The 13,667-nt window shown below is 35.3% G+C and overlaps 1 protein-coding gene across 18 annotated transcripts in view; it reads left to right on the top strand.

Moving 5' to 3' along the window:
• Positions 1–13,667, top strand: part of DMD (dystrophin) — a 2,622,506-nt gene that overhangs the window by 2,295,327 nt on the left and 313,512 nt on the right.

Here is a 13,667-nt window from a genome sequence, read left to right as displayed (position 1 = left end):
ACAATAAATAAATGGAATGTAGTTGTGCTCAAGGTCACCTTACTGCCTTTGGGATCTGTGGCAAGTTATTTAACTTTTCTGAGCCTCAGTCTTTCATCTGAAGAAAATGGCAGTATTAAATGTTTCTAAAATATGGGTCTATTAGGACAAGTAAGTCACAATACATGGAAGGTGCCTCACCACATAATAAACACTGTAAATTCTATTTCTTGGTGTTATTCTGGTTATAATTGTTATTATTACAGCATACAAGTGTTGGAATCAAACTTACTGAGTGACCTTGAAGTCACTTGACCTCTCTGATTGTCCATTTCCTCATCTCTAACATGCTGGCTGTAATATTAAAGGAACTATTTCATATAGAGTTGTTAGTATAGTACCCGAATCACAGTAAGAACTCAGAAAATGTAATGTTGGAGGAGGGGTATCTATATATTCCCTGCATGAAGGACACTGTTATTATACCCCCAAACCCTAAAACTAGTTTGACCATGGAATTAGAGAAGTCTTTTCTTTTTCTGGTTTCATGAGATGTGCAGAGTATGCTCCTGAGGACAGAGAGGATTGAGGAAACTGGATTTTAAAATACTTGCTTTCAGTGTTTTAATAAGAAAAAAATGATAAACCAGATTATTTTTCCTATTGGCAGTCCATTTCGAGGTGTGATTTAAAGTCCTGTTAAAGAATTGCTAGATCTTTAATAAAAACAAGTTCTGAACCCAAGACCTCTTGAGATCACATGTAATTTAATTCTTGTTGTGATGGATAGTCTTGAAATATTTGTATGATAGATAAATAGCATTGACTAAACCAAGACAATAGTTAAGAGATTACATGCATTTGCATTTCTATGTCTGTTTGCTCCCTGGAGGTTAAGTACTATTAAAATATTATCAGTTTCATCCTTAGTATATTTTTCATTCTAAACATAAATAAGGAAAGTAATAAATGTCCAAGGAAAACCAATGGGCACATTTGCTCCATTCAAGTTCCCGTGAACTATTATCTTAAAATTTCTTTCAGAGAGCTGAATGCCCACATTAGCTTTCAGAATGTGGTCGATTTGTGACTGACAATGGCATGTAAATTTACAAATGGGATAAAAAGATTATGACTGATTGGAAAAGTTAAAAAAAATCAATGCTAATTGATCCATTATAGTTGTATTATTTATTTAAATATAAAGTATGAAAAAATATTAATAGCTTAATTTTTATCCATTCTTTAAAATGAATAAGGACATGACTATAAATATAGGGAAGTACATAAAAGAAGATAGTGTGATGTACTAAAGAGTATGGGAGTGAATGTTAGAAGAACTAAGTTCAAATCAAACTTGGCTATTATTTGACCATGTTATCTTGGGAATGGTTATTGACCTCCCTCAGCTTTTATTTCTTCATTTGTAAAATGAGATAATGCATTTTGTCTTTTTTTCGGGGGGGGAGATGAAAATTTTCATTTATTTCCATTGAATTTCATTAAAAAATTCTATAATGATGTTAAAGCAGAAATAAAGCAGAAACATATTTAACTGCTTTTAATTTCTAAAGACCAAATAAACATGTACACATTTCAAATATTTCCATCTTTTTTTTAACAATCCTATCATTCTGTATCTAGATGTCTGGAGGTGACACACATAGGACAAAATTTAGTTTAGAGTCATTGGAGTTACTTCCTCTTCATAATACAAATGTAGCATGTTGGAATTATGTTCCTCATTCTATAATTCTAAATTTTTTTATAATTCTAACTTATAAACCCCCTTGTTCCCAAACACACATACACATAGCCCTCTTCCATTAAACAGTTCAGTTCAGTTTGTAGTATATGCGTTTATTGTGTCAGATTCCACATGTTGCTATTTTGGGTTTTTTTTTTTTAATTACTCAATGAAGTTTATTTTTTTATTTTATTTTTTATTTTTTTATTTCCCCAATGCATTATTTTTTGTTCCTACTGTACAGCATGGTGACCCAGTTACACATATATGTATATATTCTTTTTTCTCACATTATCATGTTCCAGCATAAGTGACTAGACATAGTTCCCAGCGCTATACAGCAGGATCTCATTCCAAAGGCAATAACCTGCATCTATTAACCCCAAGCTCCCCAACCAAACCACTCCCTCCCCATCACCCTTGTCAACCACAAGTCTATTCTCCAAGTCCATGATTTTCTTTTCTGTGGAAAGGTTCATTTGTGCCATATATTAGATTCCAGATATAAGTGATATCATATGGTATTTGTCTTTCTCTTTCTGGCTTACTTCACTCAGGATGAGTCTCTAGTTCTATCCATGTTGCTGCAAATGGCATTATTTCATTCTTTTTTATGGCTGAATAGTATTCCATTGTGTATATATACCACATCTTCCTAATCTAATCATCTGTCAATGGACATTTGGGTTGTTTCCATGTCTTGGCTATTGTGAACAGTGCTGCAATGAACATGCAGGTGCGTGAGTCTGTTTTAAGGAAAGTTTTGTCTGGATATATGCCCAAGAGTGGGATTGCTGGGTCATATGGTAGTTCTACGTATAGATTTCTAAGGTACCTCCATACTATTCTCCATATTGGTTGTACCAGCTTACATTCCCACCAACAGTGCCAGAGGGTCCCCTTTTCTCCACACCCCCTCTAACATTTGTTATTTGTGGACTCATTAATGATGGCCATTCTGACTGGTGTGAGGTGGTATCTCATGGTAGTTTTGATATTAGCATTACTAGCATTTCTCTAATAATCAGGGATGTTGAGTGTTTTTTCATGTGCTTGTTGGCCATCTATATATCTTCCTTGGAGAAATGTCTATTGACGTCTTTGGCCCATTTTTCCATTGGGTTGTTGGCTTTTTTGCTGTTGAGTTGTATAAGTTGTTTGTATATTTTAGAGATTAAGCCCTTGTCCATTGCATCATTTGGAACTATTTTCTCCCATTCTGTAAGTTGTCTTTTTGTTTTCTTTTTGGTTTCCTTTGCTGTGCAAAAACTGTCAGTTTGATTAGGTCCCATGGGTTTATTTTTGCTTTTATTTCTATTGCTTTGGGAGATTGACCTGAAAAAACATTTGTAAGGTTGTTCTCAGAGAATATTTTGCCTATGTTCTCTTCCAGGAGTTTGATGGTGTCTTGTCTTATATTTAAGTCTTTCAGCTGTTTTGAGTTTAATTTCATGCATTTGAGTTTCATTGATTTGCATGCAGCTGGCCAGGTTTCTCAGCAATACTTGCTGAAAAAGCTGTCTTTTTCCCATTTTATGTTCTTGCCTCCTTTGTTAAATATTAATTAATCGTAGGTGTCTTGGTTTATTTCTGGGTTCTCTATTCTGTTCCATTGGTCTGTCTGTCTGTTTTGGTACCGGTGCCACAATGTCTTGTTGACTGTGGCTTTGTAATATTGCTTCAAGTCTGGAAGAGTTATGCTTTCTGCTTGGTTTTTGTTCCTCAGAATTGCTTTGGCAATTCTGGGTGTTTCATAGTTCCATATAAGTTTTTGGATTGTTTGTTCTAGTTCTGTGAAAAATGTCATGGGTAATTTGATAGGGATTGCATTGAATCTGCAGATTGCTTTGGGTAGTATGGCCATTTTTATAGCCATACCACCCTGAACGTGCCCAATCTCATCAATGAATTTTATTACATTTATAGTTATACAACGATCATCACAACCAAATTTTATAGCATTTCCATCCCAAACCCTCAGTGCATCCCTGCATCCCCCATACTTTATCCTTTGGAAACCATAAGTTTCTGAAAGTCTGTGAGTCAGTATCTGTTCTGCAAAAAAGTTCATTGCGTCCTTTTTTAGATTTCACGTGTAAGCATTTGATGTTGGTGACTCATTGTCTGACCAACTTCACTTAGTATGATAATTTCTAGGTCCATCCATGTTGATGCAAATGCCATTATCTCTTTCCTTTCAATGGCTAATATTCCATTGTGTATATGTACCACATCTTCTTTAGCCACTCCTCTGTCAATGGACATTTAGGTTGTTTCCATGTCTTGGCTATTGCAAATAGTGCTGCAATGAACATCAGAGTACACATGTCTTTGCGAGTCATGGTTTTCTCTGGATAGATGCCCAGGAGTGGGATTGCTGGATCAAATGGTAGTTCTATTTTTAGTTTTCTGAGGCATCTTCACACAGTGGTTGCACTAATTTACATTCCCACCAACGGTTTAATAGGGTTCCTTTTTCTCTACACGCTCTCCACACTTATTGCTTGTAGACTTTTGATAATGGCCACTCTGGCCGGTGTAATATGGTCATATGTTGCTATTTTTGAATGTTAAAAAGTGTTTTTAGCAGAAAGCTGATAAATCCAAAGTTTGGGGTTACAACGGAGTCAAGTTGATTCCATTTTCTTTGACCATAATTCTAACCACTCTGATATATTATAATGTGAGTTATTGTTCAGAAAGTGAACAAAGCAAGAAATGAGGTTCACATCAAACAACTTGATCCTTATTCTTGGAAGAGCAACTCATGTTACCCGTCAAGGACATCTCACATTTACAAGAATGTATGTAAGACTATAGCATTACCCAACTTCTGTGGAGAGGAGTGTAGGCCACTGTTATTATGACATCATATTTCTATGAAAGTAAAGAAGTCATTCACTTACAGTGCCATTTCACAACTAAAATTGTGATAAAAGTAAATGTGAGCTCATCTTTCCTTTTCTGTCTGCTAAGACAAAGAAAAGTCAAGAATGGAGAGTTGGGGTAGTGAGAAAGCATATATAAACCTAAGAGTCTTAAATTTGAGCAAATAGTGTAACAGAAGAAATAGAGTTATATACTACCAGGCTCTGCCTACCTGATATAAGAATATCCTGAGTTTAGTTATATCATCCATTAATTTTTACTTTAAAAGAAAACCATGCTCGCTTTTTGGCTGTGTGTAATATCTCTCAAAATCATAGAAATGTTTAAACCACATAGATAGGAACATTAATATCAGCATAAGAGCCAATGATAATGTATCTACACATAGAAATAGAATGAATTCCACAAATAGAAGTGTAGAGACATTTGTTTACCTATTTGAAACTCTCTGTGGCAACAAAATCCTTTTTTCTCCCTCAGAATGGACACATAGGTATGGATGTTTCTGAGACTACTGGACAATGGGCTTTTGGCATACAAAACCATCATTCCTTGTGGTTACCAAGATTTTTCATGTACATTATCTCACTTAATCCTCAAAATACTATAATTTATTATGATTATGCATTATAGTATCACTATTCCCTTTTACAGTAAGGAAACAGAGACATTAAGTGACACAGTCACAGAGCTTTTAAGTGTCAGTCAAGATCTGAATCAGATATGAACTGCAACTCTCTGCCTTTTTTGTTTCTTCTCACAATCCTGTTTAGACTTAACAAAGTCATACTTTAAAGCCATTTTGAGCAACACAATACTTCACTTCTCACCATGCTTCCCCTTTTTAAAAACATTCTCAAGTATATTAACTTTGAACTTTTCCTTTTACAAACCAATGGATTAATGAGCCCAGTTCATTGTACCCCTTAAAATCACACCTGTCATTTCAAATATAAAATTACAAAGTATTATATTCCTCATTGTGTTTAGAACTCAGCAATTGTACTAAAATCAACCAAAAGTGATGTTAATGAATTAGCTCTTAAAGTGGAACCAATGTTACTATCTGACCCAGTAGAAAGAAGTATTGAAACCAAATGGGAAGAAAATTAAACTGATGATAAATTTTTCTAATCTTAAAGCAGTGAACACACATTCAGTGCCATAGTTGTGCTCTTTATTCACCAATACCATACTATAAGGAATGTTCTATAAGGAAGTATTAGTAGGGAATGTTTAACCATTTCTCTATATCATGCATGAGTAAACCTACAAATAGCAATAGAAGCTTAAATACACTTTAATACAGAGTAAATGCTTTATTGACTGTAGGAGGTATGAAATGTGATCACTTGAAAATAGACATTTCCATGCAAGACATTCTTTAAATATGCTTAAGGGCAGCATCATGAATTATGTATGTTTTTAAAGGTTTCCTAAGATTCCTCCAAAGTAATGTGCTCATTTATATACTCCATCTTCACATCTTTATGGTAACTTTCTGTTACAGGGATCTAGACCCTCATCTTCTACATACTCTGTTCCTTCTTCCATTCTTTTCTTCTTCAGTCAACACCGATTAAGTTGCTATTGTGTACCAAGCAGGCATTGAAATTTTACTTTCTGGTCCAAGGACATATTAACCCAAGCTTGCTTCACTGCTTTGGCCATCCTAGGTAAAGTTTTATAGATGAATTTTCTTTCACTACTTCCACAATGGGCACTCTCTCTCCTTTTCTCCATCTTATAAACAAAAAATATATGTTATTACAATGCTAATATTTAAAAAGTAATACTTTTTCAGATCTCTGGTTTACAAGTTCTTCAATAATTTTTGCCTGGGAGTTTGGTCTGTGTAATCAGATTAGCAAGATTTGTGGAAGGACATGGAATCATATTTATCCTGTTAACAGAAATATGTACATGGCTTAATTTTTTGAGAAAAACGAAACAAGATTTTTAATTTAAAAAGTAAAAATTCCAACAGAGCAAGCAGATTATGTTCTTTGGTGAGATAGGTGTTTGAAGAAGGCTTTTATTTATGTATATTTGTCTGTCCTTATCATCATTAAGCACATGATTTTGCCTTTAAATGTTTTGAGAGACTTTGAACATTTTCCTCACGCTCTTCTCTGTTTTTAAGGACCTTGTACTCATCATTGTCCATTATGGTTTATGGGGTCCCTTCTAGGCAGGAATTATGGGTGAGCTGGGCACTCTGTACTTACAGATAATGTGGACACATTACAGCACCTGTGAGTGAGAAGAGGCCATCCAACTTTTTTCACTTCAGTTTTGCTAAGGGTGGGTTCTCCTGATGTCTTCTTAGTGTGCCCTTCCTTGACTTTTTCTTTAACAATACCAAAACTGATTCTGCTTGTTGTTAGATCATGGAACTCAGAAGATAATAAGAAGTCTCTAGCCATTCTCAAAGGAAGTATGAAAATATATATCAGTGGTTCTCAAGTCTTAGTGAGCACCAGAATCACCTGGAAGACTTATTAAAACACAGATTACTGTGTCTCCACTGTGTGGGGGCCTCACTTCCAGAGTTTCTGATTCAGTTGCTCTGGGGTGGGGCCTGATATTCTGCATTTCCAACAAGCTCCCAAGTGAGGTTGATACTGCTGATCCAGGGCCCACACTTTAAGGAACATTTTTCTACATTAAACACATGTTGGGTATAGCCAGGATTAAAAGATTAAATATGTATTAAAAAAAGATTAAATATATATGTATGTGTGTGTATGTATATATGTGTGTGTGTATATATATATATAAATGTATGACTTCTGTAAGACACTTTGAGAAGCTTAGAATTTGATTGTGGAAAATAAGTATAATGTGATCAGAAAATTCTCTATTAAAGGAATGATACAGTGCTACAGGGACATGGAGACCCAAACACTTAACTTGTCTTTGAGGCAGAAAGAGGAGGGGGAAGGGAAAATTTTGGTAGCATCCTATTAATACCATTTGCAGCTATATGAATTTATAACTATAAATCCATAAATGTAGGTGTGGTTAAATATAATAATGTAAATATGAATTTATAGTTATTATATTTTAAAACATATGATCTAGAACTATCTTGTCCACTCTGGTAACTGCATATGGATACCGAGCCCTTAAATTTACCCAGTCCCAATTCAGATGTGTTGCAAAAGTAATATACACATCCGTTTTCAAAGACTTAGTACCATGAACAGAATGAAACATATCTCATTAATATGTTTATATTGATTATATGTTGAAGTGATACTATTTTAATGTATTTGGCTAAGTAAAATATATGATTATAAATAATCTTACCCATTTTTTTATTATATGGATATTTCTCCTAAAAATGAACAAAGTAAGCCTGTCACTTCAAGTAAAACATCTGACAATATTTGTTTCTTTTTTAGCTTTTTTAATTTGTCTACTAGAAAATTTTAAATAACATATGCAGCATGATATTTCTTTTGGATAGTGCTTGTCTAGAAAGTAGTTCTCAAAACCTTGCAAGGATAAGAGTCACTTGCAGAGCTTGGTAGAACACCCCCTAGCACTCAGGAGGTATTGGCTGAAGCCTGTGATTCTGCATTTCTGTCAAGCTCCCAGGAGATGCTGTTGGTCTATGACCACGTATAAAAATTAGTTCCCAAACTATGGGTCACATAGTTTTACAGAGAAGACTAAAAATTTATTTTTTCATTAAGTGCCATCTTTAGTTTGAATACAAAATTGTCTTGCCTATATACCAATATTTTTCATAAATATGTAAATGCATTTTTGCTAAACACATACAGATTTTTATCAGCCAGTTACTTTTTCACAATTAACAGATACTAAGTAGTACTTTCATCATATGGAGATCCTCTAATCTTGGAGTATTAATAAAGGATCCACAGGCTTGTAAAAGTTGAAAGCCACTATCCAAAAATCTTGTGGTAACATGGGAAAAGTTACTCTAACATTCTAAACTGTAGGTAGCTCTTATAAAAATATTTCAGCTGTAGTATCAAGTTTGATGTGCCCATTGGCAGGAGTTCTTAAAAAGTTGAAGGGAAAAGAAAATGAAAAGAACAAAGAGGAAAGAAGAATGTGTTTGTTTTAGAAAAGGTTAGGTCATAGAAGGATTGGTTGTTATTAGGAATAGAATAACTCATGAATAAAAGGACAATTAAGTTCTTGGAAAACATCTTTTCAGTAAAGAGAGAACAGTCATTTATGCTTAACCGCAGCTCTGTTTAAAAGAAAAAAAGGAAATGAACAAGGCCCTTTAACGATTTAAAGAAATGAGTAAATCTAAATGTCCAGGATAGTTACAGCCCTTAAAACACACTTAGGTCAAAGTGTACTGTCAAGCTTATGAACATTTTCCTCAGTCAGTGTAGTTGATAATGTTTTTACAGCTAATTGTACTTTATTCAAAAGGAATGGTACTGAAGTCACCCAGGTAACCTTGAAAGTAATGTGGACCAGAGGTTCCAGGGTCCATCCTCCTCACTCCAAGAAGAATAATCTAGTTTCCAAGGGTATACTTTATTAAAAAAACAAAAAAAGGCATGAGGATGTGTGAGACTCTAGGGGAAAAAAATGAATCATGTACAAAGTGTGACCGAAAAAATTTTATGAGAGACAAAATGAGAGTGAAGCCAGTTGGAGTCAAAGAGATATTTATTAGTTGGAGAGAATAAAAGACATATTATTTTTTTAGAGATTTTATCAAATGGACCAAAATCATTCTGAAGTCAAAGTTTGGTTACCTGAATACCTCATCTTTTCTGTACTCTTTATTTTCTGATTTGTTTTCATCAGGGACTGTTACTGCTAGTTCTGAAGCCAGCTGCTATGGCAATCCAGATAAGTGTTTTATTATTGTTTTTGAAAGATGTAATATGTTCCTATTAAATGTGTTCAAACAGCAGTTTCGTGTACATATACCTGTATTTCTTTGAGCTTCTTGATCTCCCTTTTAGCTTCTTTTCAGAATACGCTGATAATTATGGGTACTCAAAATCGCATTAATGCTCATACTTTATTTTCCCTCTCCTTTACTGCACAACTGACATTCGCCCTTTCCTCGAATCATTCACTGCTTTATTCTTTATTCTTCTAAGTGTCCTTCTCCCTTCAGCCTGACCTCCCTCCTTCACTGCATCCTGACCCCGCCCCACCCATTCTCCTGTGTTTGTTTGCCCTGGTGGTTTGCTGCTTTGCTTTTCCCACTCTCCCGCTGCGTGTGAAACACTCTGCCAGCAGCTGCTCACATTTCCCAGGCTACGTCATGCACAGCATTCAAAGAGCTGCTGTTCTCACATTTTCACCAGAAAGACTCCCCCTCGCCTCCTTCCCTCCGCATTCCTCTAGAAATAACCCCCTTTCAGCCCATATGAAAAGCTGCATGTGAAAGCCAGCTCTGTAAGTAGGACTGGAAACCAGCTTATGAAATTCAGAAATGCTATTTTTAAAGGTCAGTACCACAGAGGGAATTGAAATTACTATAGGTTGTCTTAATATTTCTTTATTCTTAGAAATTCTATAATGTCCTTAAAATAATTACCATTATGGTATAAATTCTCCCTTCAATTAATATATTCATTAATTTCAGGGCTAGAGATGTGGTTGGATTATTAGAAATACAGGGGGTTTTTTACACAGGGCCATACTTTATTGGCCCAATGCAGTTGCACGGTATAGATTTGAGAAGAATTGATTTTAGTGAGTATTGTGCATTACTGAAATTAACAATGAGCACTTACCAAGCACTTACTGCATGCCATTCACTATTCTAAGTATGTTTACCAGTATCGTATTCATGTTTTTAAGCCTTACAGTCACCCTTTGAGGTAGATATTATTTTTATCCTCATTTGGTAAATGAAGAAAATGAGAAACCAGAATGTTAGGTTGCTTGCCTGCGGTCACATAGCTGGAAAGTGAGAAAGCCAGGATTTGAACCCAGGCAGTCTGACTGGGGAGTCAGTACCACTTTTTTGTTATAAAGTTAGATAGACATGACAGTATTTCCTCTTCATTTACAATTCAGACCTTTAAACAAAGAGTATAACTTCCTCCTTACGTTTATTAATTTGTCAGGAATCACCTGCATTCAGAGTTTAGGAAATGAAGATGTAAAGTAGGATAGTTAGAGAAGTTCCCTGGTGGCCTGGTGTTTGAGGATTCAGCTTTGCCACTGCTGTGGCTTGGGTTCAGTCTCTGGCCTGGAAACTTTTGCATGCCGGGGGAATGGCCAAAAAATTAAAAATAAAAAAATATGAGTTCCCATTGTGGCTCAGCAGGTTAAGAACCTGACTAGTATCCGTGAGGATACATGTTTGATCCCTGGCCTCACTCAGTGGGTTAAGGATCCAGCCTTGCTGCAAGCTGCAGTGTAGGCCACACATGCAGCTCAGATCCCACATTGCTGTGGCTATGGCGTAGGCCTGAAGCTGCAGCTCAAATTCAACCCCTAGCCTGGGAACATCCATATGCTGCAGGTGTGGCCCTAAAAAGCAAAAGTAAATAAATAAATAAAATTTTTAAAAAATAACGTAAGATGGGTCTATTAATCTCAGACCACAATCTCAGGAATAGCCTGTTTGGCACAGAGCCTGAATCATTCACAGATTAAAAAGGAGCATCTCATCTATAGGGTCAGGAGAGCTTAATCATCAAATTAATCTTGAAGGAGCAGAAATCCTCCTTCATTCAATAAATCTTTTTCATTTAATGTATATTTTTCTGGTTCCCACGTTCTGCCGGACTCTGTGCTATATAGTAGGGATGCAGTCATGGAAACACTAGGCAGGCTCTGTTCTAATGGAGGTTATAGTCTCTTGTTAAGAGAGACATTTTAAAAAATCCTCATATAATACTAATTACAAATTGTGCTAATTGTGGTAAGAGAAAATGCAGGGCATGTAGTAAGGACCAAGGATGTGTGTGTGTGTGTGTGTGTGTGTGTGTGTGTGTGTGTGTTACAGAGAGGGTGGGCCAATCAGGAAAGATTCTCAGAAAAAGTATTTTAAATGGCCTGAAGCTTGGGACTAACACACTCAACAGAGTAGTAAAATGCCAGTATGTAAACTTAACAACTAGGGATCATTTGAAGTAATGGACTTCAGAGGTAATGTATAATTATGTCACATTGAAAGACAGTTTCCTATTATTCTCTGTCACAGTCAGCATCCTGTTTGCTCACTTCACGACACTTAGGAAAATCTATAGCTATGTGTTTTGCCTGTCATCCCCATAAGGGCAAAGGCCCTGACTATCATATCTACTGACACTTGGCAGTATCTTTTACATAGTAGGTATTCAATAAATATTTCTTGAATTGCTAAATGCATGAAATTAAAAGCAAAAATGCTGTTGAAAACTATAAGTGGAAAATTATACCACAGGGGGTATATTAGGAAACAGAGCTATCATTTCTGAAGAAACAGTATTCGTATCTAGATCTGTAGATTTATAAAGTTAGACAATGCTTAAATAATTTTCTGTAAATCCCCCAAAAAGAAAAATAATTGATCAAAAATTAAATGTGCATCCTGGAGTTCCCATTGTGGCTCAGTGGTTAACAAACCTGATGAGGATCCATGAGGATGCAGGTTTGATGCCTGACCTTGCTTAGTGGATTAAGGATCAGACATTGCTGTGAGCTGTGGTGTAGGTCACAGACATGGCTTGGATCCCATGTTGCTGTGGCTGTGGTGTAGGCCAGCAGCTACAGCATCAATGTGATCCCTAGCCTGGGAACCTCCATATGCCATGGGTGTGGCCCTAAAAAGACAAAAGACAAAAAAAAATTTAAATGTGCATCCTTTACTCTTGAGCGAACATGGTTCACTCATATCCTAGACCTTTATCATCAATTAATGTGTGCTGTGATGACATAGAATATACTTAATATTACCTTTAGAGGAAAATGAGATAAAATAGTGTTTTTTTCCTCTCTCCTTCCTTTATTTTAATTTAGGTATAATTGACAAATAATTATATTTGTTTCAAGTGTACGACATAATGATTCGATATTTGTTTATATTGTGAAATGATCACCACAATTGGTCTAGTTAATATTGGTCACCATACCTACTTATAAAATCTTTTTTTTCTTGTGATGAGGACTTCTAATATATACTCTTCTGGCATCTTTCATACAAGTAATGCAGTATTATTAACCATGGCCATTATGCTGTACATTACATCCCCATGACATATATTTTACAAGTGGAGGTTTGTGTCTCTTGACCCCCTTTATCCATTTCGCCTAACAACCCCCCTCTACCTCTGGAAACCACCAGTCTCTTCTCTGTATCTATAAATTCACTTTGTGTTTTGTTTTAGATTCCACATATCAGCGAAATCTTACAGCATTTGTCTTTCTCTGTCTGACTGATTTCACTTATGCATAACGCCCTCAAGGCCCATCCATATTGTCACCAGTAGCAAGATTTCTTGTATATTTTCTTTATCCATTCACCTGACTTTGGGCACTTAGGTCATTTCTATATCTTGGCTATTATAAACAATGCTGCAATGAATTTGTAGAAAATGTAGGTGAATTTGAATTTTCTGTTTTATATAAATGGGATAAACAATATACACTTTGTTTTGCTCTCATTTCTTTCTGTCCGCATACTTGAGATTCATCTACATTGTTATGTGTATCAATAGTGTATCCCTGTTTGTTCCATTATGTGAAAATACTGTAGTTTTTTTATTCATTCACCTTTTAATGGACTTTTGTGTTGTTTGCAGTTTGAGGATATTACAAATAAAGCCACTCTGAACATTCATGTATAAGTCTTTAGATGGACTTATATTTTTCTTTCTCTTGAATAATTGCCTAAGAGAGAGATAGCTAGATTATGTGGTAGGTATGTGATTAATCTGTTAAGAAACTGTCAAACTCTTTTCCAAAGTAACTGCCATTTTACATTCCCACCAACAATGCATGGGAATTCCAAATCCTTCATACCTTCCCTAAATTTTGATATGGTCAATCTATAAATTTTACCCAATCTCATTGTAGTTTTGATTTGCATTTTGCTAATGTCTAATGA

Source organism: Sus scrofa, chromosome X (genome assembly GCF_000003025.6).
Source record: "Sus scrofa isolate TJ Tabasco breed Duroc chromosome X, Sscrofa11.1, whole genome shotgun sequence".
In the NCBI taxonomy this organism is placed as follows: Eukaryota; Metazoa; Chordata; class Mammalia; order Artiodactyla; family Suidae; genus Sus; species Sus scrofa.
Note: the sequence above shows the minus strand (reverse complement) of the source record. Positions and strands in the feature narration are given on the sequence as shown.